The sequence below is a fragment of the Bubalus bubalis genome, chromosome 8 (genome assembly GCF_019923935.1).
Source record: "Bubalus bubalis isolate 160015118507 breed Murrah chromosome 8, NDDB_SH_1, whole genome shotgun sequence".
Lineage (NCBI taxonomy): Eukaryota > Metazoa > Chordata > Mammalia > Artiodactyla > Bovidae > Bubalus > Bubalus bubalis.
In genome coordinates this window covers 81,795,209-81,818,055 of record NC_059164.1, presented here as the reverse complement: position 1 = coordinate 81,818,055, position 22,847 = coordinate 81,795,209, and the positions used below count along the sequence as shown (strand labels likewise).

Genomic DNA, 22,847 nt, shown 5'->3' with positions numbered 1-22,847 from the left:
AGGTTCCCTTTTCTTCACATTTTTGCCAACACTTGCTATCTCTTGATTTTCTTAATAATATCCCTAATAGATATGAAATAATATCTCTTTGTGGTTTTGATTTGCATTTCCCTGATGATTAGTGATGTCGAGTACCTTTTTGTATTCCTGTTCATCATTTGTATGTCTTCTTTGGGCAAAAGTTTATTTAGGTCCCTAGTCCATTTTTATTTAGGTTATTTTGTTTTCTGTTCATGAATTTGTTTCTGATTTCATTGAATTATTATCTGTGTTCTCTTGTAGCTCTCTGAACTTCTTTAAAACAATTTCCTTTAATTTTTTATCAAAGATCTTATGGATTTCCATTTGTTTTGTGTCAGTTGCTGGAAATGTATAGTCTTCCTTTCATGGTGTCATGTTTACCTGATTTTATGTTTTCCCTGCAGTCTTGCACTGGTATCCTCACATTGGAAGTATTATTAACAGTCACTTCTTCCAAACTTTATTGACTGGCTTCTGCAGGGAAAGATCTTCACTTGTGAGTAGATGTCACAGCATTAATGTTACCAAACCCAGTCCGTTTACGCAGCACACAGCAAGCCAAATGCTGATATGCTGAGGTTTACAGCCAAGAAAACATTTATTCACAAAGCAACAAAATGAAGAGACAAGAGAACAAGTCTCAGATTCATCCCCCGAAGGCAAGGGGGTTGGAGCCAGTAGAATGGTTTTAGGCTGGGGGAAAGGTGATTGGTGGTAGGGGAAAAGGGAGGCAATTGGTGCTCTGCACAAGTGCATCCAGGTTACATTCATTTATCTGAATATTCAAAACGGAGGCACTTAGTCTGATCTGAGAGCAGAGTTTTCTGGCTCTCTGACGTCAAAAGTCATCCACTGAACATACACAAACCCGGTTTTAAGGTCAGTGGCCCTAACCAGCTCCAGCCAGTTCACACTAGGTAGGAGCTGACTCCACATTCCTATAAACCAGCTGGACTGTGTGAAACTGAACAGGTATGTAATTAAAGATATTTTTTTCCTACCTCTAAGGAAAAAGACTTCCCTGGTGGTCCAGTGGTTAAGACTATGCTCCCAGTGCAGAACACGCAGGTTTGATCCCTGGTCAGGGAACTAGATCCCTCATGTCTCAACTAAAGATCCTGCTTGTGGCAACTGAGACCCAGCACAGCCTAAAAAGAAAAAAAAAAAATTTAAAAAGCGAACTTAATCAGTGAAGGCAATCTACAAGCAAAAGGAGTTTTAACATGTTGTTCCTTTATCTGTTGTTTTATAAGACAAGTTCAAGTGTTTCTACTAGTCATCAGCTTCTAGTGATGGTTTCACTGGTTCAATGGGAAGCACTGTTGTGGCAAGTTTGGTTCTGGATCCAAGGTCATGTGGGGATACGGGCTTCAGATGCACCAAATATAGGGTGCGCATCTGCAGTAGCACTCCTACAGGGACTGGAGGGGAGAGGTTATTTCATGATAATATTGGTGTGGGCTCTCAGAAGCTCCATAGCTGTGGTCCACATTGGTGAAGGCTTGGGAGATTCTCAGTGGCAGAGGCTGTAGGAGTCCACAGGAGCAGTGAGGCCTTTGTGGGGTCCTCATGGTGAAAGCTGCTAGGGTTCTCTTGCCCCTCTTTTCTTCCACAGAGTGAGGTCAGGTCGAAGAGGAGTTGCTGAGCTGAGGGATGGAGTGACTCAGGTAAAATTCTTCCTTCCTTTTCTTATGTGGCCATTCTTTGTTTTGCGGTTCCTCTAGGTTGTTGCAGCTTCTTAATTGTATCTCAGAGCTTTCCCAGAGCTATTTTAGTCTGTGGATAATTGTTAAATCATTGTTTATATGAGAATGTTAGAGGATGGAAGTTCATATGCCCAACACAAAGTGAGACCAAACAATACCAAAACCTGGGATTTGGGAGCAGAGAAAGGTTTATTGCAGGGCCAAGCAAGAAGACAAGTGATTTGTAGCCCCCAAAACCAAACTCCCTCAAGGGTTTCACCAAAGTGTTTTTAAAGGCTAGTTGAGGGAGGGGCCAGGCTGGTTTTTGCAAACTTCTTAATGCAACAATCCTTTGTCCACAGAAGTCAGGTCTCAATGTTCCTGTAAACCTCCAACAAAACAAATGATTTTCTCTTTTCTACAACTTTTTGCCTCCATATGAGTGGAAACGTGTTATACCCTTAAATGTCAGAGCCTTGAGAATGGGCCATCCTGTATATTTTCAGGCTACAGGCAACTTTCTTAACTCGAAGCAAAAGTAATAGAATGCTGCTACTGCTAAGTCGCTTCAGTCGTGTCCGACTCTGTGCGACCCCATGGACTGCAGCCTACCAGGCTTCTCCATCCATGGGATTAAAACAAAACAAGCAGATCTAATATGGAGACAGACTACTTCTTCCCTATTATAGAAAGACACATTCTGGGACTTTCTGTCTTCCCTACCTTGCAGTCATTGTTTCTAACCTGGGCCCTTGGACTCTTTAACCAATAGAAATTGATAAGAGGCTGGGTGAGAAATTCAGGCAAGGCTTTAATGGGACTCAAACTGCAGCAGGAGGGAGTGAAAATAAGTAACAGGTGCTCTTGCTTGCTCCCTGCACGTGGGGTGGGTGAGGGAGGGGGTGGGTCAGGCCAGAAGGGTGGTTTAGGTGGTCTGCCTTGATGGTGCTGTGTGCAGGCATCATGCTAAGTATCCTAATTTTGCTCCTGGCACCCTAGAGATGGCAGTTGGTTTGTGGCCTTTTTGTATCTTATTGTTCATAATTGACCCCACCTACAGGGCTTCCCAGGTGGCACTAGTAGTAAAGAACCTGCCTGCCAATGCAGGAGACATAAGAGACAAGGGTTTGAATCCTGGGTTGGGAAGATTCCCCTGGAGAAGGGCATGGTAACCCACTCCAGTATTGTTGATTGGAGAATCCTATGGACAGAGGAGCCTGGCGGGGCTACATACAATCCATAGGTCGCAAAGAGTTGGACATGACTGAAGCAGCTTAGCACACACATACACATATGTGCAGTTATTCTAGTCCCTTATAGTTTCTTTGTATTCTTTTGCTTGAGGAGATGTTTGTCCATGTGCAAGGGTCCTAGGTCCCAGCCTGTCTCTGCATCAGTCCCTGCATATCTTAATTTTGACTGACAGTTATCACCGCTGTATACACTGCACCAGGCACTCTCCACCATGCTGCAGAGACCCTTCCATACAGGCATGTATACATCTTTCTTCATTCTTTCCTCCTTTGCTTCTTGCCTTTCTACCACACTTTCCTCTTCTTTCTTTCTTCCCACTCAGAAAGAGAGGTTCTGGGTTTTTTTTTTTTTTTTTTTTTTTGCTCCTACTTTTATAGAAACTGAAGGGAAGAAATTAGAAAACCATACACTTTTTTTTTTAAATCAGAAAATTCCACTATACCTGGGTTTGTTCCATTAATGTCATTTAATATTATTTCTGAAATAATACCTTTTAATTGCCACAATATAAAGCAATGTGGGAATGTTTCATTAGCAAGGACTTATACAGATTACTGTGTGCCAAACTCTGTTCTAGGTACTTTAAGTATTTTAATTTCTTATTAAATTCTCTGAACAGTCTGTGAGTTAGGTATTATAAACCTGTTTTATCAATAAGGGAAACTGAGGCACAGGAAATTCCATAAATATCATAGTTAAAAGGCAGTGGAGGTGGACTTCTGATCCAGTCCATCTAGCCCTGAAGTCTGTCTTCTTAGCTGCCGTGTTCTGAGGTCCATCCTCAGAGTCAAAAGACACTGCAGTTGTTACTGACTAGGGTCTTTGGACTCTTTTAATCAATAGAAACTGATAAGAGGCCGGATGAATTCAAGCAAGGCTTTATTGGGACTCATGCTGTAGCTGTAGCATGTGGGGAAGGAAATGGCAACCCACTCCAGTGTTCTTGCCTGGAGAATCCCAGGGACGGCGGAGCCTGGTGGGCTGCCGTCTGTGGGGTCGCACAGAGTCGGGCGACTTAGCAGCAGCAGCAGCAGCTGTAGCATGAGGGAGTGAGAACAAATTACAGGTGCCCTTGCTTTTGCCCTGAGGCAGGGGCAGTGAACTGTTTCCTTACTTGTGGTGAAAGTAGGGGTGAATAGGTGGGTTGGACCTGGAGAGTGGCTTAGCTTGTCTGCCCACCCCTTTGGTGGTGTGGCGTGTAGGGACCATGCACAGTACTCTGCTTTTGCTCCTCAGTTCAGTCACTTAGTCGTGTCCGACTGAGCGACCTCATGGACTGCAGCACGTCCGGCTTCCCTATCCACCACCAACTCCCAGAGCATGCTCAAACTCATGTCCATCGAGTCAGTGATGCCATCCAGCCATCTCATCTTCTGTTGTCCCCTTCTCCTCACACCTTCAGTCTTTCCCAGCATCGGGGTCTTTTCAAATAAGTCAGTCCTTCGCATCAGGTGGCCAAAGTATTGGAGCTTCAGCATCAGTCCTTCCAATGAATATTCAGGACTGATTTCTTTTAGGATTGACTGGTTTGATCTCCTTGCAGCCCAAGGAACTCTCAAGAGTTGTCTTCAACACCACAGTTGAAAAGCATCCATTCTTTTGGTTAAGGAGAGACATTTGCCCAGATATAAGGACTACAGTTAAGAATCCCAGATCCCAGGCTGTCTCAGGGTCTCTTAGAAACCTCATATCATGCAGTGTCTACAGTGACTTTCAGTGACCATTCTTTCATGATATTTCTGTGCATATAGTTATGAACATATACATATTTCTATATAAGTAAACCTCACAAATATACAATATACTCATGTATAAAAACAAGTGGCTTTTTTGTCATTAGCTTTCATAACACTAGGACTGTATTTTATATATCCCTCTCTCCCTCCCTCTCTCTCTCCATCCCTCCCTCTCTCTCTGTCTGTCTGCATCTTGCACGCCTAGTTTAACAGCTTCAGGAATTCCTCCAAGTCAGCTTGTGTAGCTCTAGGTGATTCTTTTATAACTGCAAGATATGCCTTAGTCAGCTATGCCTCCATCTATATAACCATTCCCTTCTTGATAAGTATTTACTTGTTTCCAGGAGCTTTAGTACACAAAGACTGCTGCAACAAACATCTGAGTACATGTTTGTTTTTATACTTAAAGATTAGATTTCCAGGTGTTTCACAGATTGTTGTTGTTGTTGTTTTTTTTTTGACAGACTTTGTGAGATTGTTTTCAGAGAACTCTGAACAGTTCATGCATGGATCAGCAGCACATGAGCACCCTGTTTTCCTGATGATTAAGTGCCAACAGAAGGTAGGTGAAATTTTCTTTTAATTTTTGCCAATATCGCTGATGTACACTAATACTTCATAGTTACCTTTATTGGTTTTCCTCTGGATACTAACAAGCTTAAAGGCCTTTTGTTGCTGATAGCAACCCATTTGGAGTTGTTCTGTGATCTGCCTGTTTCTAACCTATGTCCCTTTTTCTATTGCATTGTCTTTTTTGGTGTGGTTATAATTTGTTATACTTGTTTGTATGTTACTGACTCTTTAGCTGTTACATTGCAGATGCTTTTTCTGCTACAAACAATATAAACATTTTATACAATATTTGTTATATTTCACTTTTTAAAATCTTAACATTTGTAAAATCAAATAGAACTAATTTTTTTAGAGGACTAGATAGTCAAGATGAATTTTTACTTACTTATTTTTGCAATAAGGGTTTTCCTTTTTTGATGTATTTTTTTATTGTGGTAAAAGTCACATAATAGAAACATAGTGGCATAAGTACATTCACACTGTTATACAACTCTCAACATCATCCATCTCCTGGATTTTTACCATCCTAAACTGAAACTGTCTCCATTAAACACTAAGTCCCATTCCCCTTCCCCAAGCCCCCACCCTCCTGGCCCCTGGCATCTATCAACGTACCTTCTGACTCTATGAATTTGAATGTTCTAGATATCTTGCATAAATGGAATTCAAACAGAACTTGTCTGCACCTAATGTATTTTGGAATGCATTTAAAAATTTTTTTTTTTTTTTTTGGCTGCTCTGGGTCTTCATTGCTGTGCTATGGCTTGAGTGAGTTTCTCATTGCAGTGGCTTCTTTTGTTGGGGAGCACAGGCTCTAGGTTGTGCGGCTCAGTAGTTATAGCGCTCAGGTTTAGTTGCCTCATGGCACATGGAATTTTCCAAGACCAGGGATTGAACCTGTGTCTCCTGCATTGGCAGGCGGATTCTTAACTACCGGACCACTAGGGAAGCCCCTGGAACGCATTTTTAAGATTAACTTAATATATGTCCTACAAACATATTTTACCTTCTTTTTTCCCCCTATGCTATACAGTAGGTTCTCACTAGTTATCTCTTTTATATGTGGTAATGTATATACGTTAATCTCAACCCCTCAGTTTATCCCACCCCCACCTTTTCCCCCTTAGTGTCCATACTTTGGTTCTTTATGTCTGTGTCTCTATTGCTGCTTTGCAAATAGGTTCATCTGTACTGTTTTTCTGTGTTACACATATATGCCTTAATAGACAATATTTGTTTTTCTCTTTCTGACTTACTTCATTCTGTATGACAGTCTCTAGGTCCACATCTCTTCAGATAACACAATTTTATTCCTTTTTATCGCTGAGTAATATTCCATTGTATATATGTATATGTATCCATTCCACTGTTGATGGACACTTAGATTGTTTTCATGTCCTGGATATTGTAAATAGTGCTGCAGTGAACATTAGGGTGCATGTGTCTGTTGGAATTATGGCTTTCTCTGGGTAAAGAAAGCTAAGCACTGAAGAATTGATGCTTTTGAACTGTGGTGTTGGAGAAGACTCTTGACAGTCCCTTGGACTGCAAGGAATCCAACCAGTCCATGCTAAAGGAGATCAGTCCTGAATATTCATTGGAAGGACTGATGTTGAAGCTGCAACTCCAGTACTTTGGCCACCTGATGCGAAGAGCTGACTTATTTGAAAAGATCCCTGATGCTGGGAAAGATTGAGGGCAGGAGGAGAAGGGGATGACAGAGGATGAGATGGTTGGATGGCATCATTGACTCAATGGACATGAGTTTGGGTGAACTCCGGGAGTTGGTGATAGACAGGGAGGCCTGGCGTGCTGCAGTCTATGGGGTTGCAAAGAGTTGGGCATGACTGATCAACTGAACTGGGTATATGCCCAGAAGTGGGATTGTTGGTCATATTGTAGTTCCATTTTTAGTTTTTTGAGGAACCTCCTTACTGTCTTCCATAGTGGGTGTATCAATTAACATTCTCACCAACAGTGTAAGAAGGTCCCCTTTTCTCCACAGCCTTTTCAGCATTTATTGTTTGTAGACTTTTTGATGATGGCCATTTTGACCTGTGCGATACCTCATTGTAGTTTTGATTTGCATTTCTCTAATGAGTGATGTGAGCATCTTTTCATGTACTTCTCGGCCATCTGTATTTGGAGAAATGTCTACTTAGGTCCTCTGCCTATTTTTTGATTGAGTTGTTTGGTTTTTTGGTATTGAGGTGCATGAGCTGTTTCTATATTTTGGAGATTAATCCTTTATCAGTTGCTTCATTTGCAAATATTTTCTCCCAGTCTGAAGGTTGTCTTTTCGTCCTGTTTATGGTTTCTTTTGCTGTGCTGGGCAAAAGCATTTAAGTTTAGGTCCCATTTCTTTATTTTTATTTTCACTACTCTAGGAGGTAAGAAAAATAAAAAATTTTGCTGTGATTTACATTAAAGATTTTCTGCCTGTTTTCCTCTAAGAATTTTATGGTGTCCAACCTTACATTTAGGTCTTTGATCCATCTTGAGTTTATTTTTTTGTGCATAGGGTTAGGGAGTGTTCTAATTTCATTCTTTTACATGTAACTGTCCAGTTTTCCCAGCACCACTTATTGAAGAGACTCTTTATTTCTCCATTGTATATCCTTGCCTCCTTTGTTATAGTTTAGGTGACTTAGGTGTGTGGGTTTATCTTTGGGTTTTCTCTCCTGTTCCACTTTATGTTTCTTTTCTTGTGCCAGTATCATACTATTTTAATGACCAGCACTTTGTAGTATAGTCTGAAGTCAGGAAGCCTGATTCCTCCCAGCTCTATTTTTCTTTCTCAAGATTGCTTTGGCTATTTAGGGTCTTTTGTGTCTCCATACAAATTAAAATTTTATTTTGTTGTAATTCTGTGAAAAATGCCATTGATAATTTGATAAGGATTGCATTGAATCTAGAGATTGCTTTGGGTAATATAGTCATTTTGAAAATATTGATTCTTCTAATCCAAGAACATTGTATATCTCTCCATCTGTTTGTATCATTGTTGATTTCTTTCATCAGTATCTTACGGTTTTCTGAATAGATCTTTTGCCTCCTTACATAGGCTTATTCCTAGGTATTTTATTCTTCTTGTTGCAATGATAAATGGAATTGTTTCCTCAATTTCACTTTCTGATCTTTCTTTGCTAGTGCACAGGAATGCCAGAGATTTTTCTGCATTAATTTTGTATTCTGCAGCTTTACCAAATTCATTGATTAGCTCTAGTGGTTTTCACATAGCATCTTTAGGATTTTCAATGTATAGTATCATGTCATCTGCAAACAGTGACCTGTTTTACTTCTTTTCCAATTTGAATTCTTTGTATTTCTTTTTTTTCCCTCAGGTTACAGTGGCTAAGACTTCCAAAATTATGTTGAATAAAAGTGGTGAGAGTGCTTATCCTTTTCTTGTTCCTGATCTTAGAGGAAAGGCTTTGAGTTTTTTACCATCAAGAATGATGTTTTGAATGATATTTGCTGTGGGTTTGTCATGTATAACCTTTATGAGGTAGAATTCCTTCTATGCCCAATCAAATATGACTAATTTTTAATAGCTTATTTTCCTGCCTCCCCAGTTACTAGTTTGCATATATGGTCTCCTACACTTTCTTTTAAAATGTATTATGTTGTTCTTTCAGAGAAGGCAATGGCACCCCACTCCAGTACTCTTACCTGGAAAATTCCATGGATGGAGGATCCTGGTAGGCTGCAGTCCATGGGGTCGCTACGAGTCGGACACGACTGAGGGACTTCACTTTCACTTTTCACTTTCATGCCTTGGAGAAGGAAATGGCAACCCACTCCAGTGTTCTTGCCTGGAGAATCCCAGGGATGGGGGAGCCTGGTGGGCTGCCGTCTATGGGGTCACACAGAGTCGGACATGACTGAAGTGATGCAGCAGCAGCAGCGGCATGTTACTCTTTACCTTTAAGGTTTTATTTTATGTGGAATTTATTCTTATGTGAGAGACAGAATCAAATTTGTTCTTTCCCAATGCATAACCAAGTTTGCTAGTATTATGTATTAAATTAAATACTATTCCCTGATGAATTATAAAATACTTTCCTATATTAAATTCCTAAAGGCAGTAAAATCTATTTTAGGGGATCCCACTTTTCATAGTTCCACTTATATCTTTGCCTATTCCTATGCTAACATTATACTGCTTTTCTACAGAGGTTTCACCTGATTTAATATCTTATAAAGAGTTCCTTTTCAAAATTTTCTTGACTATTCTTGAATATTTATATTTCCATATGAATTTTAAATTCATTTAATCCAAAAGGAAAAACCCACATACCAGGGTTCTAATTTGGATTGCACTTATTTCTATATTAATAGGACAATTCACATATTCATGATTTTAAATTTACTCAGTAATGTGGTACAGCTTTCTGTTTATTCATGTTTTATTTTCCATCTTCATATGGAACTGACCTTTGCTCTCATTTGAAGCCGCAAAGACTTGAGAGAATTCTTTCACCTCCGTTAACCCTAAAATAGGAGGAATACATGTAATTTTTGCATCTGCCACATGATGTACCTAACGGTGACTTTAGCTGATCTCATCCCACTGTCTCTTGCCTCTTCTAGGACATTTTTATCCTAGTAGATTTGGGATGTCTCCCTTTCTGGCATGTTCTAATCCTTATGCCTCATTCAGATTTCTCCTTGTCAGTCACCACCCTCCACTCTTCCACAGCGCCCTCTAGTGTGTGTTGGAACACCTGCAGGAGGTCAGACATCCAACACTCCCAGGGATTGAATCACTAGGACTAAAGCCGCCCTAGTGAGCCGCTCCCAATGACCCCTGACCCAGATTCACAGGAAACTTAGAGTCGAATGGCTGTAATCTTGCAGACCTCCAGAGAGACCTCCTCACTTGCACATTATTCCTGCTGTTGTCTTCTAATGTTCTCATGGGAAGTTCTTACCTGGATCTCTGGGATCTTGTTTACTGAGCCACTGTAGGACCCTTATATTCACTGATTCCAAGGGCTGGAACATTTTTCCTCCAACTTATTCAGACCCTAATGCATTATTTTCTGAATATATATGTGCTTTTACTAATGCAAAGAACTTAGGCCTCTTGCTAAGCAGCTTCAATTTTGGATCCCTCCATCACTTGCTAAGTGACTCCAATTAAACTAAAAACATCCTTACTCTGCATACTCTTTCTTTACAAAGAGGAGAATGGCCTTCTGTAGTATATTTTCTGAGACACACATAGTTGATGACACACCTGGTCCTTGAATCCAAGCAGCATGGTTAGGATCTATATGCAAATGCATCAAGGACCTAAGACCACAATCTTTCATGCTCCCAGATTCCACTCGACCCCAATTTTTGGAAATGAAAAATGTTCACTCCCACAAGTGTCCATTAGTTTCATTATCAAGCCCAGCAAGGATTTGGTTTAAGTCTTCAACATGTTCAGAAAAATCTGTCGATTGTTAAGACATAGACAGAAGAATATACTCATCCAACAAGTAAGCAACCTTTAAAGAAGGGAGATTTACAAACAACTGTGGGCCCAGTCAACAAGCATCTCATTAAGAGTCAATCCTCATTCTGGATCTAGTGGCATGTTTCCTCCCAGTATCATTTGTTTATTGCATGGACTATAGGATGCTCTTTAATCATGCCTAAATGCATTTTCTGTTGAAAAAATTTATAACCGTGGCATGACATTGATTATCATGGGCAAGTTACTCAGCCCATTATGCTCCCACTTCCTCATCTCTAAAATTAGGATAAAAATAGTACCGCTTTCATAAAATTATGTTGAGGATTAAAATAATATATAGTAAACCCTTGGAAAAGTGCCAGGATCATGGTCAGTGCCTTGAAAATGTTTCTTATCCTCATCTGCATTGTCACTGAGTTTCACACTCTATTCTCTGTACTCAAAATAGAATTCTTTACTTTGGCAGCCTCCTAACCTTGACTTTAATCCCCCTTTGTTACCATTGCCAGGAGGCCTCTTTCTAGGATCCTTTGAGAATGGATAGAAAAAAAGATCAGTCTGCTTGTAAAAAAAAAAAACTTCAAATATTCTTGTGTTCTTTATGAAGTCCTCCATATTCAGAAAAGCAGACATTACATTTAAAGCCTATCTCAAAGGAAGGGACTTTAACCCAAAGTTACATAGACTAAGCCCCTATCTGCATTGTAATGTCTTCTCAAATAGCTCCCTGCCTCCTTGTTACCACAAGAATCCATAGCCAATATAATTTTTAGCTTCTAGCAAGAGAGGCTTTTAAGCAAGACTGGAAGCCAGTGGAGGCTTTTGATGTTCATTGTCAGGAACAACTTTCTTAATATTCTTCCTGTGGGCCCCTGGCATCTTATCCTTCAGTGTCTGCAGTGCTGTGACATTCCAGGTGTATCAGAGTGTCCGGCAGGCCACTGAGATCCACAACTCTCTGGATATTGATCACACAACATAATAAAAGAGGCACAAAATAAAACAATCCAGAAGGCAAAGTAAAACCAGCACCTAAATTACTTAACACTTAGAATAAATCATTTACTTATGATTACACACACATAATTTAAACAAATGTTAATTCTTAATTGAAGTATAGTTGATTTACAGTGTTGTGTTCATTACTGATGTACAGCAAAGTGATTCAGTTATATATATATGCACACACATATTTTTTTCATATTCTTTTCCATATGGTTTATCACAGGATACTGAATATAGTTCCCTGTGCTATACATTAAGACCTTGTTGTTTATCCATCTTCTGTGTAATAGTTTGCATCTTCTCATCTCAAACTCTCAGTCCATCCCTCCCAACATCCCTCCCTCTTGGCAACCGTGAGTCTATTCTCTACATCTGTGAGTCTAAACAAATGTTATTGAGTGCCCGCTATAAGAGTGTCCACTTACTGTGCTGGACACCAGTGACACTGGAGTAGCAACAAGGGTAGTCCCGTAGGGGAGGCTGTTAAGAGTTCAGTAGAAGCCCTAGAGATTGACTAATCACACTAGTTAATAGATGCAAACATTTACATTTATATAAGTGCTCCAAGGAAAAGGAATGTAACCTAGAAAGCTGACCTACACTTGTGGGACATGGACGAGTTCTCTGAGGAAGAGATATTTGACATATAAAGAATGTCTGGCATTACCTACGGAAAGAGAAAAAGGGAGAGCATGACAGGCAGCGAGATTGAAATGTGCAAAGGTCCAATGGTGGAAAATGGCCAGTAAAATTTGCATGAGGCATCGATGAGACAGGGTTCACTGGCAGAGACAGATGTCTGCGGGAAGAGTCTGGGTTTGGTCTTGGATGGAAGATGCCTTTGAGACAAACCAAAGGACGGTATAAATAAGCTGTTGGATATATCCATGTGGCCCTCAGGGAAGTGTCTGAGCCTAAGATATAAATAGCTTAGATAGAACAGTTAAAACTAATGGTCTTGGATAGAGTTGCCTAGAAAGATAGCATGTATTAAAAAACAAAAAACACCTAGGCCTTGGCAAGCTTTGAATCTAATGGCTGAGTATCAGTAGACTATGAGTCCACAAAGGAGGCTGAGAAGGAACAGAAAGGGAAACAAGAGCGTGGCAGCAATGCAGGCGAGGGGAAGAAGAGCTGCAAGAAATTGGAAGCGGTTAGTAGCATTTAGGAAGACTGCTGAATTGTGCTTTAAGATAAGGTCTAAACAGTGTCCAGTGTTTGAAGACAGGAAGTCCTTGTTGACCTTATCAGAGCTGGTTGAGGAGTGATTGGGGCAGAGGGTGGGAAGAAGAGTGTGGGACAAAGCATCCAACCTAGAATAGGTTCAGGAAAGATTGGAAATTAAGAATGCAGAGTCAGAAGACATAGGTGTCTTTTTCAAGAAGTCTGCTTGTGAAAGAAAAGAGCAATTTATGGCATAACAATATGATGATGGGATATAAAAATGATATTGAGAAGGTTTGGTTTGCTTTTCCTTTTGTAATTGTGAAAAATTCATACATACAAAAGAGCCTATGTATAAAGAATAAAATAAACAGCCATGGACTCACAACTAACTTCAGGTGAAGGATAGTATCAGAATTTTAAAAGTCCCTGTGTTTCTCCCCCAGTCACATCCTGCTGAAGGGAAGTTATTTTTCAGAGAAAGGAGACTTAAGCACATCTGAATGGTGTTGGGAAAAGGCAATGGCAACCCACTCTAATACTCTTGCCTGGAAAATCCCATGGACGGAGGAACCTGGTAGGCTGCAGTCCATGGGGTTGCTAGGAGTCAGACAGGACTGAGCAACTTCACTTTCACTTTTCACTTTCATGCCTTGGAGAAGGAAATGGCAACCCACTCCAGTGTTCTTGCCTGGAGAATCCTAGGGATGGGGGAGCCTGGTGGGCTGCCGTCTATGGGGTTGCACAGAGTCGGACACGACTGAAGCGACTTAGCAGCAGCAGCAGCAGCAGAATGGTGTTGATAAGGGTCCAGTTTGTAAGGACTGGTTGAATATGCAGAGGGAAAAGGAATATTTGCTATTGGGGACTGATGGTGATATCAGGAACAAATAGGGGCCAAGGCACAGGAGAAGGTGTGTGCTCTATACAGGAGGAAGGACTGTTCTGATGATGAGTATAGATATGGGTAGATTATGTAGATTTCATATCAGGAAGTTGAAGGAGGACCTGTCTGGGTTCACAGTTCTCAGTAACATAGGAAATGGTCTCATCTGCTGAAAACCAAAAGGCTTCAAAGTATAGAGTGAGGCATGATTTTAAAGCATATTATTGTCTGGAGACATGTTACTTGAATGCTACTGACTGGAGACATATTAGTAAGTTTTTAGAGAGCGATACCATTAACATCACCATGCAAAGCTGTCAGAGCTTAAAATTGACAAAGGATTCATTATACAACTTATGATTGTCGTTATCATTCACATTTTGCTCCGTTAGGTTTTTTCCCAAAATTATGTGTATTATAAATGCAAGTTTATTACCATAAAATTTTTTAAAATGCCGCCTCATGAAATTTTGAGTGAAGAATTTCGTGGTGAATTTTATGCAGATATTTTTCTGATTGTCCAAGCGACAAATACACGAGTGTTTCAGAAGATGATAGTTCTTCAGAATATAGTTCTGATTCAGATGATGTAACTATTAGACCAAAAAAAAAAAAAAGACACAAAACCTTAGTGATTAATTCTGATACAGAAAATGGAAATGAAACTCACAGTACCAGAGAAGACTTTACGGGTGTGTTGCATGTAACTATTGAATGTAATAAGCTGCAACATGATAATGAAATAACAGTTTTTGGCTGACCAAAATAAAAATCCCTGGCCATAGGGGTCAGTTTCTGTAGAAGTCCCCGGGTCAATAGTGAGTTAAATAGGCATGTTGAGAGCAGGGGAATGATTTGACCTGAGAAAAGTGTCAGTACTGCCGGTCAGTCTTGAGGACATATGAGTCTTGAGACTGATGGCCATGTATTTTGGGCATGTGTGCTCAGTTGTGTCTGACTCTTTGCAGCCCCATGGACTGCCACCCTCCAGGCTCCTCTGACAATGGAATTTTCCAGGCAAGAATACTGGAGTGAGTTGCCATTTTTAAATGATATCAAGTTCTGTGTTGCTTTTCTCCAGGAGGATTTGGCAATTTGAATATAGGTGCAAAACAACCCAGAATCTTACAGGGTTAAACTTTTGCTAGACATATGAAGAAAATACAGAGGGGCAAGGTATCAGGGAATATTAGTAAGAGCTTAGAAAGAAATCTACATTGTAATAGAAGGAAAATGAACAAGAACGTCATAACACTGTAAGTTCCAAAGAGGGTACACTGTAGTTGGATAGGGAGTAGGAGGTTCAAATTATTGATTTGGGGGATGAAGCAATTTTGGATGATGATGTGGTGCAAGCTGCAGGTGGGAAGGATACTTACCCTCCACATTTGTCATTTCCTTTCATATAAAGTAGATCTCTCTTGGGCTTTCTTTCAACTCTGGAGGAGCTGGGAAGTAGAAATTAAACATAAGTACCCAACTCCTTCTCCCTATCTCCTTTGCTGCTCAGTAGGTGTACATCCTGATCTGCTTCTCTGACTTCCTCATTAAGAACTTGTGCGCACTCAGCTGAGTTCAATTCAGTTCACTCACTCAGTCGTGTCCAACTCTCTGTGACCCCATGGACTGGGTCATACCAGGCTTCCCTCTCCATCACCAGCTCCCACAGTCTTCTCAAACTGTCCATTGAGTTGCTGACGCCATCCAACCATTTCAGCCTCTTATCATCCCCTTCTCCTGCTGTCTTCATTCTTTCCCAGCATCAGGGTCTTTTCAAATGAGTCAGTTCTTCCCATCAGTTGGCCAATGTATTGGAGCTTCAGCTTCAGCATCTGTCCTTCCAGTGAATATTTAGGACTGATTTCCTTTAGGGTGGACTGGTTGGATCTCCTTGCAGTCCAAGGGACTCTCAAGAGTCTTCTCCAACACCACAGTTCAAAAGCATCAATTCTTCACTGCTCAGCTTTCTCTATGGTCCGACTCTCACATCCATACCTGACGATTGGAAAAACCATAGCTTTGACTAGACGGACCTTTGTCAGCAAAGTAATGTCTCTGCATTTTAATATGCTGTCTAGTTTGGTCATAACTTTTCTTCCAAGGAGCAAGTGTCTTAATTTCATGGCTGCAGTCACCATCTGCAGTAATTTTGGAGTCCAAACAATAAAGTCCGTCACTGTTTCCATTGTTTTCCCATCTATTTGCCATGAAGTGATGGGACCAGATGCCATAATCTTAGTATTCTGAATGTTGAGCTTTAAGCCAACTTTTTCACTTTCATCAAGAGGCTCTTTAGTTCTTCTTCATTTTCTGCCATAAGGGTGGTGTCATCTGCATATCTGAGGTTATTGATATTTCACCTGGCAATCTTGATTCCAGCTTGTGCTTCCTCCAGCCAAGTGTTTCTCATGATGTACTCTGCATATAAGTTAAATAAGTAGAGTGACAATGTACAGCCTTGATGTACTCCTTTCCCGATTTGGAACCAGTCTGTTGTTCCATGTCCAGTTCTAACTGTTGCTTCCTGACCTGCATACAGATTTCTCAAGAGGCAGGTCAGGTGGTCTGGTATTCCCATCTCTTTCAGAATTTTCCACAGATTGTTGTGATCCACACAGTCAAAGGCTTTGGCATAGTCAATAAAGCAGAAATAGATGTTTTTCTGGAACTCTCTTGCTTTTTTGATGATCCAATGGATGTTGGCAATTTGGTCTCTGGTTCCTCTGCCTTTTCTAAAACCAGCTTGAACATCTGGAAGTTCACAGTTCACATACTGTTGAAGCCTGGCTTGAAGAATTTTGAGCATTACTTTGCTAGTGTGTGAGATGAGTGCAATTGTGCAGTAGTTTGAGCATTCTTTGGCATTGCCTTTCTTTGGGATTGGAATGAAAACTGACCTTTTGCAGTCCTGTGGCCACTGCTGATTTTTCCAAATTTGCTGGCATATTGAGTGCAGCACTTTCACAGCATCATCTTTTAGGATTTGAAATAGCTCAACTGGAATTCCATCACCTCTACTAGCTTTGTTCGTAGTGATGCTTCCTAAGGCCCACTTGACTTCACATTCCTCTAAGTGAGTGATCACACCATCGTGATTATCTGGGTCGTGAAGACCTTTTTTGTTCAGTTCTTCATGTATTCTTGCTACCTCTTCTTAATATCTTCTGCTTCTGTTAGGTCCATATCATTTCTCTCCTTTATTGTGTCTATCTTTGCGTGAAATGTTCCCTTGATATCTCTCATTTTTTTGAAGCGATCTCCAGTATTTCTCATTCCACTATTTTCATCTATTTCTTTGCACTGATCACTAAGGAAGGCTTTCTTATCTCTCCTTGCTATTCTTTGGCAGTCTGCATCAAATGGGTATATCTTTTCTATTCTAGGTCCCACAATGGCCACATAGCTAAGCCAAAATCTCTCTTATTATCTGCAGTAAAGATAAATTCATTTCTATCTGTCATATTCCTCTCTGTCTTTTAGTTGGTATAGAACTTAATTAGAAGAGAGGAGTGGGTCTATTGATTGCCCTCTTCAATCCAATACCATGACTTTGGGAGATGGTAGCTGGAGAAGAATGGAAGAGATGGTCATTGGAGATTAAGTGATCAAAGATCTAAGGAATAGATTTATTAAATAAGTTTTCCCAACAGATTTTGAGGTCATCCAGGATGCAGAACTTTGCGTGGAGCTAAAGATTATCAACCAGATTTCAACATCTTTAGTAAATGAGAGGAGAGACTATGAGGAGTTTGCTGAGTGCCTGACAGGTCACGTGTGATAACTCCAATGGTGTGAGTTGCCAAGGAGCCAAGTTTGGTTTCATTTTGAGAGACGGTCCTCTTATTTGAAAATGGCCATGGGAGCCAAGAGGAAACCATCTCCATAAGCCATAAATGGATTAACAGTAAAATCACTTGGAACCATTGGGGGATGTTCTATAGAGAAAGGTGGACATCCAGGAGAGCTTATATTTTGGCACTGAAGGACAAAAGCAGAGATTTCAGGGTTGATTTGGACTAAGCAGTTCCTCTGATCAGTCATGAGTTTAGCTCCCTCAGCCTAGAATGAGAAGATGAAAGGATACATTCTCAGCAATTGCACTCCCCGCCTCTATGGACCAGGTGGGTGAACAATTCAGAACTTCACAGTCTTTGCACTCACTCAGAGTTGGCCCCAAAGGTTTTAGGCCCAATATTTGTGATCTAGGAAGGTGGTCCTGCAGCCTAGTAGGGGGCGTCCTGTGGCTGAAAGTTCACAGAGCAGGATCTATTCATCCCTGCGTGACCTCTCTGTCCTGAGCCCCTCCCCGGCCCAGCAGCTGTACTCACTTCTGTACACACACACCTCAGCTGAAAGGGAATTTCTCCAGGTGGTTCTGTCTTTTATTAAGAAAAAAACTGAAAGAGATCTGAGAAGACTTACCCATCATAAATGTTGTTTAGTTTTTTAATTTTTTACTAAAGTGTAATTGCTTTACAATGTTGTGTTAGTTCCTATGTACAGCAAAATGAATCTTTTATACGTGTATCTCCTTTTTTTTGGATTTCTTTCCCATTTAGGTTACCACAGAACATTGACTAGAGTTCCCTGTGCTAAACAGTAAGTCCTCGTTTGTTATCTATTTTGTATATACTTATCAATAGTGGCCTAAGTGTGGTTTTGGATGGCTCTTAGATAAGGCTATCCTGCCTAATAGGATGGCTTTTCTCTCATAAGGGTTTCTCCCAAAGTTGTAAAGGAGCTGAGGAAGGCAAGCCCATTGAAACTTTAGTATCTTCTACCTTTAAATGGGGAGTGACAATGGTGCCAGGTATGTGACAAAGGGGATGTGTGCAAAGATGACATTATTTTCCTAACAGATCTTATTTCCATTTATGAGCTCCCATATGCGTTTTTCAGCAGTACATAACTGGTTATTGATCTTGTCTTTCCCAGCTATTTTAGTCACTCCTGTTTTACTTAAAAAAATTTTTATTGAAGTATAGTTGTTTTCAACACTATAAGTTACAGGCGTACACTATAGTGATTCATTATTTTTAAAGGCTATACTCCATTGAAAGTTATTATAAAATATTGGCTCTATTCCCTGTGTTGTACAGTATATCCTTGTAATGTATTTTATACCTAATTGCTTGTACCTCTTACTTCCCTTTCCTCCCTCTATACTGCCCCTCCTCCCTCTCTTCTCCCCATTGGTAACCACTAATTTGTTATCCATTATCATTGAGTCTGCTTCTTTTTTGTTATATTCACTATTTTCTATCTTTTAGATTCCACATGTAAGTGATATTATACAATATTTGACTTTCTCTGACTGACTTCACTGAACATAATGCCCTCCAAGTCCATCTGTGTTGCTGCAAATGGCAAAATTTCATTCTTTTAATGGCTGAGGCAATGGCAACCCACTCCAGTACTCTTGCCTGGAAAATCCCATGGACGGAGGAGCCTGGCAGGCTGAAGTCCATGGGGTCGTTGAGAGTCAGACACGACTGAGCGACTTCACTTTCACTTTCCATTTTCATGCATTGGAGAAGGAAATGGCAACCCACTCCAGTGTTCTTGCCTGGAGAATCCCAGGGACGGGGGAGCCTAGTGGACTGCCGTCTATGGGGTCGCACAGAGTCGGACACGACTGAAACGACTTAGCAGCAGCAGCAGCAGTAGTATTCTATTGTGTGTGTGTGTTTGCGTGTTTATATAACCTCATGTCTTCTTTATCCATTCATCTGTTGATGGACACTTAGGTTGCTTCCGCAATTGTAAATAACACTGCTATGTTGGGGTGCATATGTCTTTTCCAGTTAGTGCTTTTGTTTTTTTCAGGTATACATTTGATTGGAATTGCTGGCTCATATCTATTTTTAGTTTTTTGAGAAAATCCAATACCATTTCATATGGTGGCTGCATCAATTTACATTCCTATCAACGGTGTGCTACAGTTCGCATTTTTCCACATCCTCGCCAACATTTGTTATTTGTTGTCTTTTTGGTGATAGCCATTTTGACAAGTGTGAGATATTATCTCATTGTGGGTTTGATTTGCAATTCCCTGATGATTAATGATATTTAGCATCTTTTCATGTGCCTATTGGTTATCTACATTTCCCCTTTGGGAAAATATTCAGGTCTTCTGCCCGTTATTAAAATTGTTTCTTGATGTTCAATTGTATGAGCTGTTTATATATGTTAGAAACTAACCCCTTACCAGTCATGTCGTTTTCAAATATTTTATCCCATTCAGTAAGTTATTTTTTCATGGTGTCAGTGGTTTCTTTTCCTGTGAAAAGTTTTAAAATTTAATTAGGTCCCATTTGTTTATTTTTTCTTTTATTTCCTTTACTTCAGGACATGGATACAAAACAAAAAAATTGTTCTGATTTATGCAGAGTGTTCTGCCTGTGTTTTCCTTTAGGGGTTTTATCCTGTCCCGTTCATCTATGGAAGAGAGCCTTGGTGGATGCCATATTCTTGGTTGTAGGTTTTTCCTTTTCATAGCTTTAAATATATCATGCCACTTCCCTCTGGCCTGCAGAGTTTCTCCTGAATAATTTGCTGAGGGCTGTGTGATATTTCCCTTGTATATTATTTATTGTTTTTCCCTTGTTACTTTTAGTATTCTCTCTTCAAGTTTTGTCATGTTACTCACAGTGTGTCTCCAATATGTTTCTTTGGATTTATCCTATATGGGATGCTCTGCTCTTCCTGGTCTCGGGTGACTGTCTCCTTTCTCACATTAGGGAAGTCTTCAGCTGTTATCTCTTCAAATAATTTCTCAGGCCCTTTTTTTTCCCTCTCCTTTTGGAACCTCTATAATATGATTGTTAGTGCATTCAATCTTGTCCCAGAAGTCTCTTAAACTATCCTCATTTATTTTCCATTGTTTTCTCCTTTTTTTTCTGTTCAGCAGCAGTGATTTCCACTACTGTCTTCCAGCTCACTGCTCCATTTCTTTGTATCAGTTACTTTACAGTTGACTACATCTGTATTTTTCATTTCATTTATTTTATTGTTCCTCTCAGTTTGGTTGTTCTGTATGTTTACTACTCCTTTGTTAAAAACTTCTAACTTCTCACTCTGTGCACCCATTCTTCTTCCAGGCTCTTGGCTCATCTTTGCAATCATTCCTCTGAACACTCTCTTGGATTGATAGCCTATCTCCACTTCCCTTGAGTCTTCTGGGGTTTTATCTTGTTCCTTTATCTGGAACATGTTGCGCTGCTGCCTCATTTTGGCTAAGTTGCTATTTGTCTCTATATATGGAGAAGGCAATGACACCCCATTCCAGTACTCTTGCCTGGAAAATCCCATGGACGGAGGGTAGGACCCTGGTGGGCTGCAGTCCATGGGGTCGTGAAGAGTCGGACACGACTGAGTGACTTCATTTTCACTTTTCACTTTCATGCGTTGGAGAAGGAAATGGCAACCCACTCCAGTGTTCTTGCCTGGAGAATCCCAGGGGCGGGGGAGCCTGGTGAGCTGCCATCTATGGGGTCGCACAGAGTCAGACACGACTGAAGCAACTTAGCAGCAGCAGCATGTGGTAGGTTAGTTACATTTCTCAACCTGGGAGAAGTTGCTGTCTATAGGAGATGTCCTATGAGTCTCAGCTGCACATTTGCTTCCTATCACTTAAGTTATGTGCTCTAGGGGTCCCCCTAAGAGGGCTTTGTAGGTCCTTCTGTCGTAGTGGGCTATGTGGGCTGTCTGGTAAGCTTGGTTGCCCACAGCCCTTGGTTACCAGGTTCTGCGTTGTGTGCATGCTGTTGGCTACTGTTTAGTGGGGCCTGGTCATGAGGCGGCTAGCTGAAGAATCTTTGGGGGCCCGGACAGATGCTGGCTCACTGGTGATCAGAGTCAGGTCCAGAAGACTCCAGGGCTATTATCCACCCACCCACTGGTGGCTGAAGCCAGATCCTGGGGTTAGTGCTAGACTATTGGAAGGCAGAACCAGGCCCTGGGGTCTGGTTGCAAAGTCAAGGGGTCCAAGAACTGGTGTCAGATCACTGTGGGGGAACCAGTTCCTGACACAGCTGGGTATGTCATCTGGAGTGTTTTGAAACTTGTGTTGGCCTGCTAGCTGGCAGGGCCAGGTCCCAGCTGGTCCCTGAGTAGGATCTGGCCTCCTATGGGCAAAGTGGATCCATGGGCTTTGAGATTGCAGTTTTCTTGCATCTGATGTCTGCTCCCTGGTGGAGGCTGATTAAGAAGCTAATGTAGGTTTTCTTTAGGGCAGGGCCTGTTATCCTTCCTACTAGTGGGTGGAGCTGGGTCTTGACCCTCTGGTGAGCAGGGCCCTGTCTAGAAACATGTTTAGAAGTGACTTTGGGCTTGGACTTCTTTAGACAGGATGTCTGCTGGTGGGCTTCCCTGGTGGCTCAGAGGTTAAAGCGTCTGCCTGCAATGCGGGAGACCTGGGTTCTATCCCTGGGTCGGGAAGATCCCCTGGAGAAGGAAATGGCAACCCACTCCAGTATTCTTGCCTGAAAAATCCCATGGATGGAGGAGCCTGGTGGGTCACAAAGAGTCGGACACAACTGAGTGACTTAACTTTCACTTTCACTTTCTGCTGGTGGGTGGGGCTGGGTCTCCAACCAGTGAGTTGTGTGACCTGAGGCATCCTGACACTGGTTCCTACAGGCTATGAGGTGGGGCTGGTTCTTGGCATTAATAAGCAGGATGTTGGCCACCAGCAGCAGTGTTCATGCAGTAGAAGGTTCCCAAATGTGGCTGTTGCCAGTCTCTATATACAGAGTGAGCCTCAGCTGCCCCTGCCTCTCCAGGAAACTCCCCAAGGCCAGCAGGTAGCTTTGGCCCAGGCTCCTGTCAAGTTACTGCTTTTGCCCTGGGTCCCAGTGCACATGAAATTTTGTGAGCACCATTTAAGAGTGAAGTCTCTCTTTTCCCCAGTCCTGTGGGGCTGGCTCCCAAAATTAAGCCCCACTGACCCCAAAGCCTTATGCTCCTGGTGCAGGACCCCTGGGTCTGACATGGAGCTCAGAACTCTTGCTCCTGTAGGAGAACCTCTGCAACATAATACAATTATTCTCCAGTTT

At 41.2% G+C, this 22,847-nt stretch overlaps 1 long non-coding RNA gene across 1 annotated transcript; it reads left to right on the top strand.

Moving 5' to 3' along the window:
- The first annotated feature begins 610 nt into the window (after positions 1 to 610).
- Positions 611 to 8,939, top strand: LOC123334777. Its single transcript, XR_006552904.2, has 4 exons — positions 611 to 993; positions 1,637 to 1,688; positions 5,161 to 5,258; positions 8,908 to 8,939. It is a non-coding gene; the product is annotated as an uncharacterized LOC123334777 (long non-coding RNA).
- Positions 8,940 to 22,847: the final 13,908 nt, after the last annotated feature.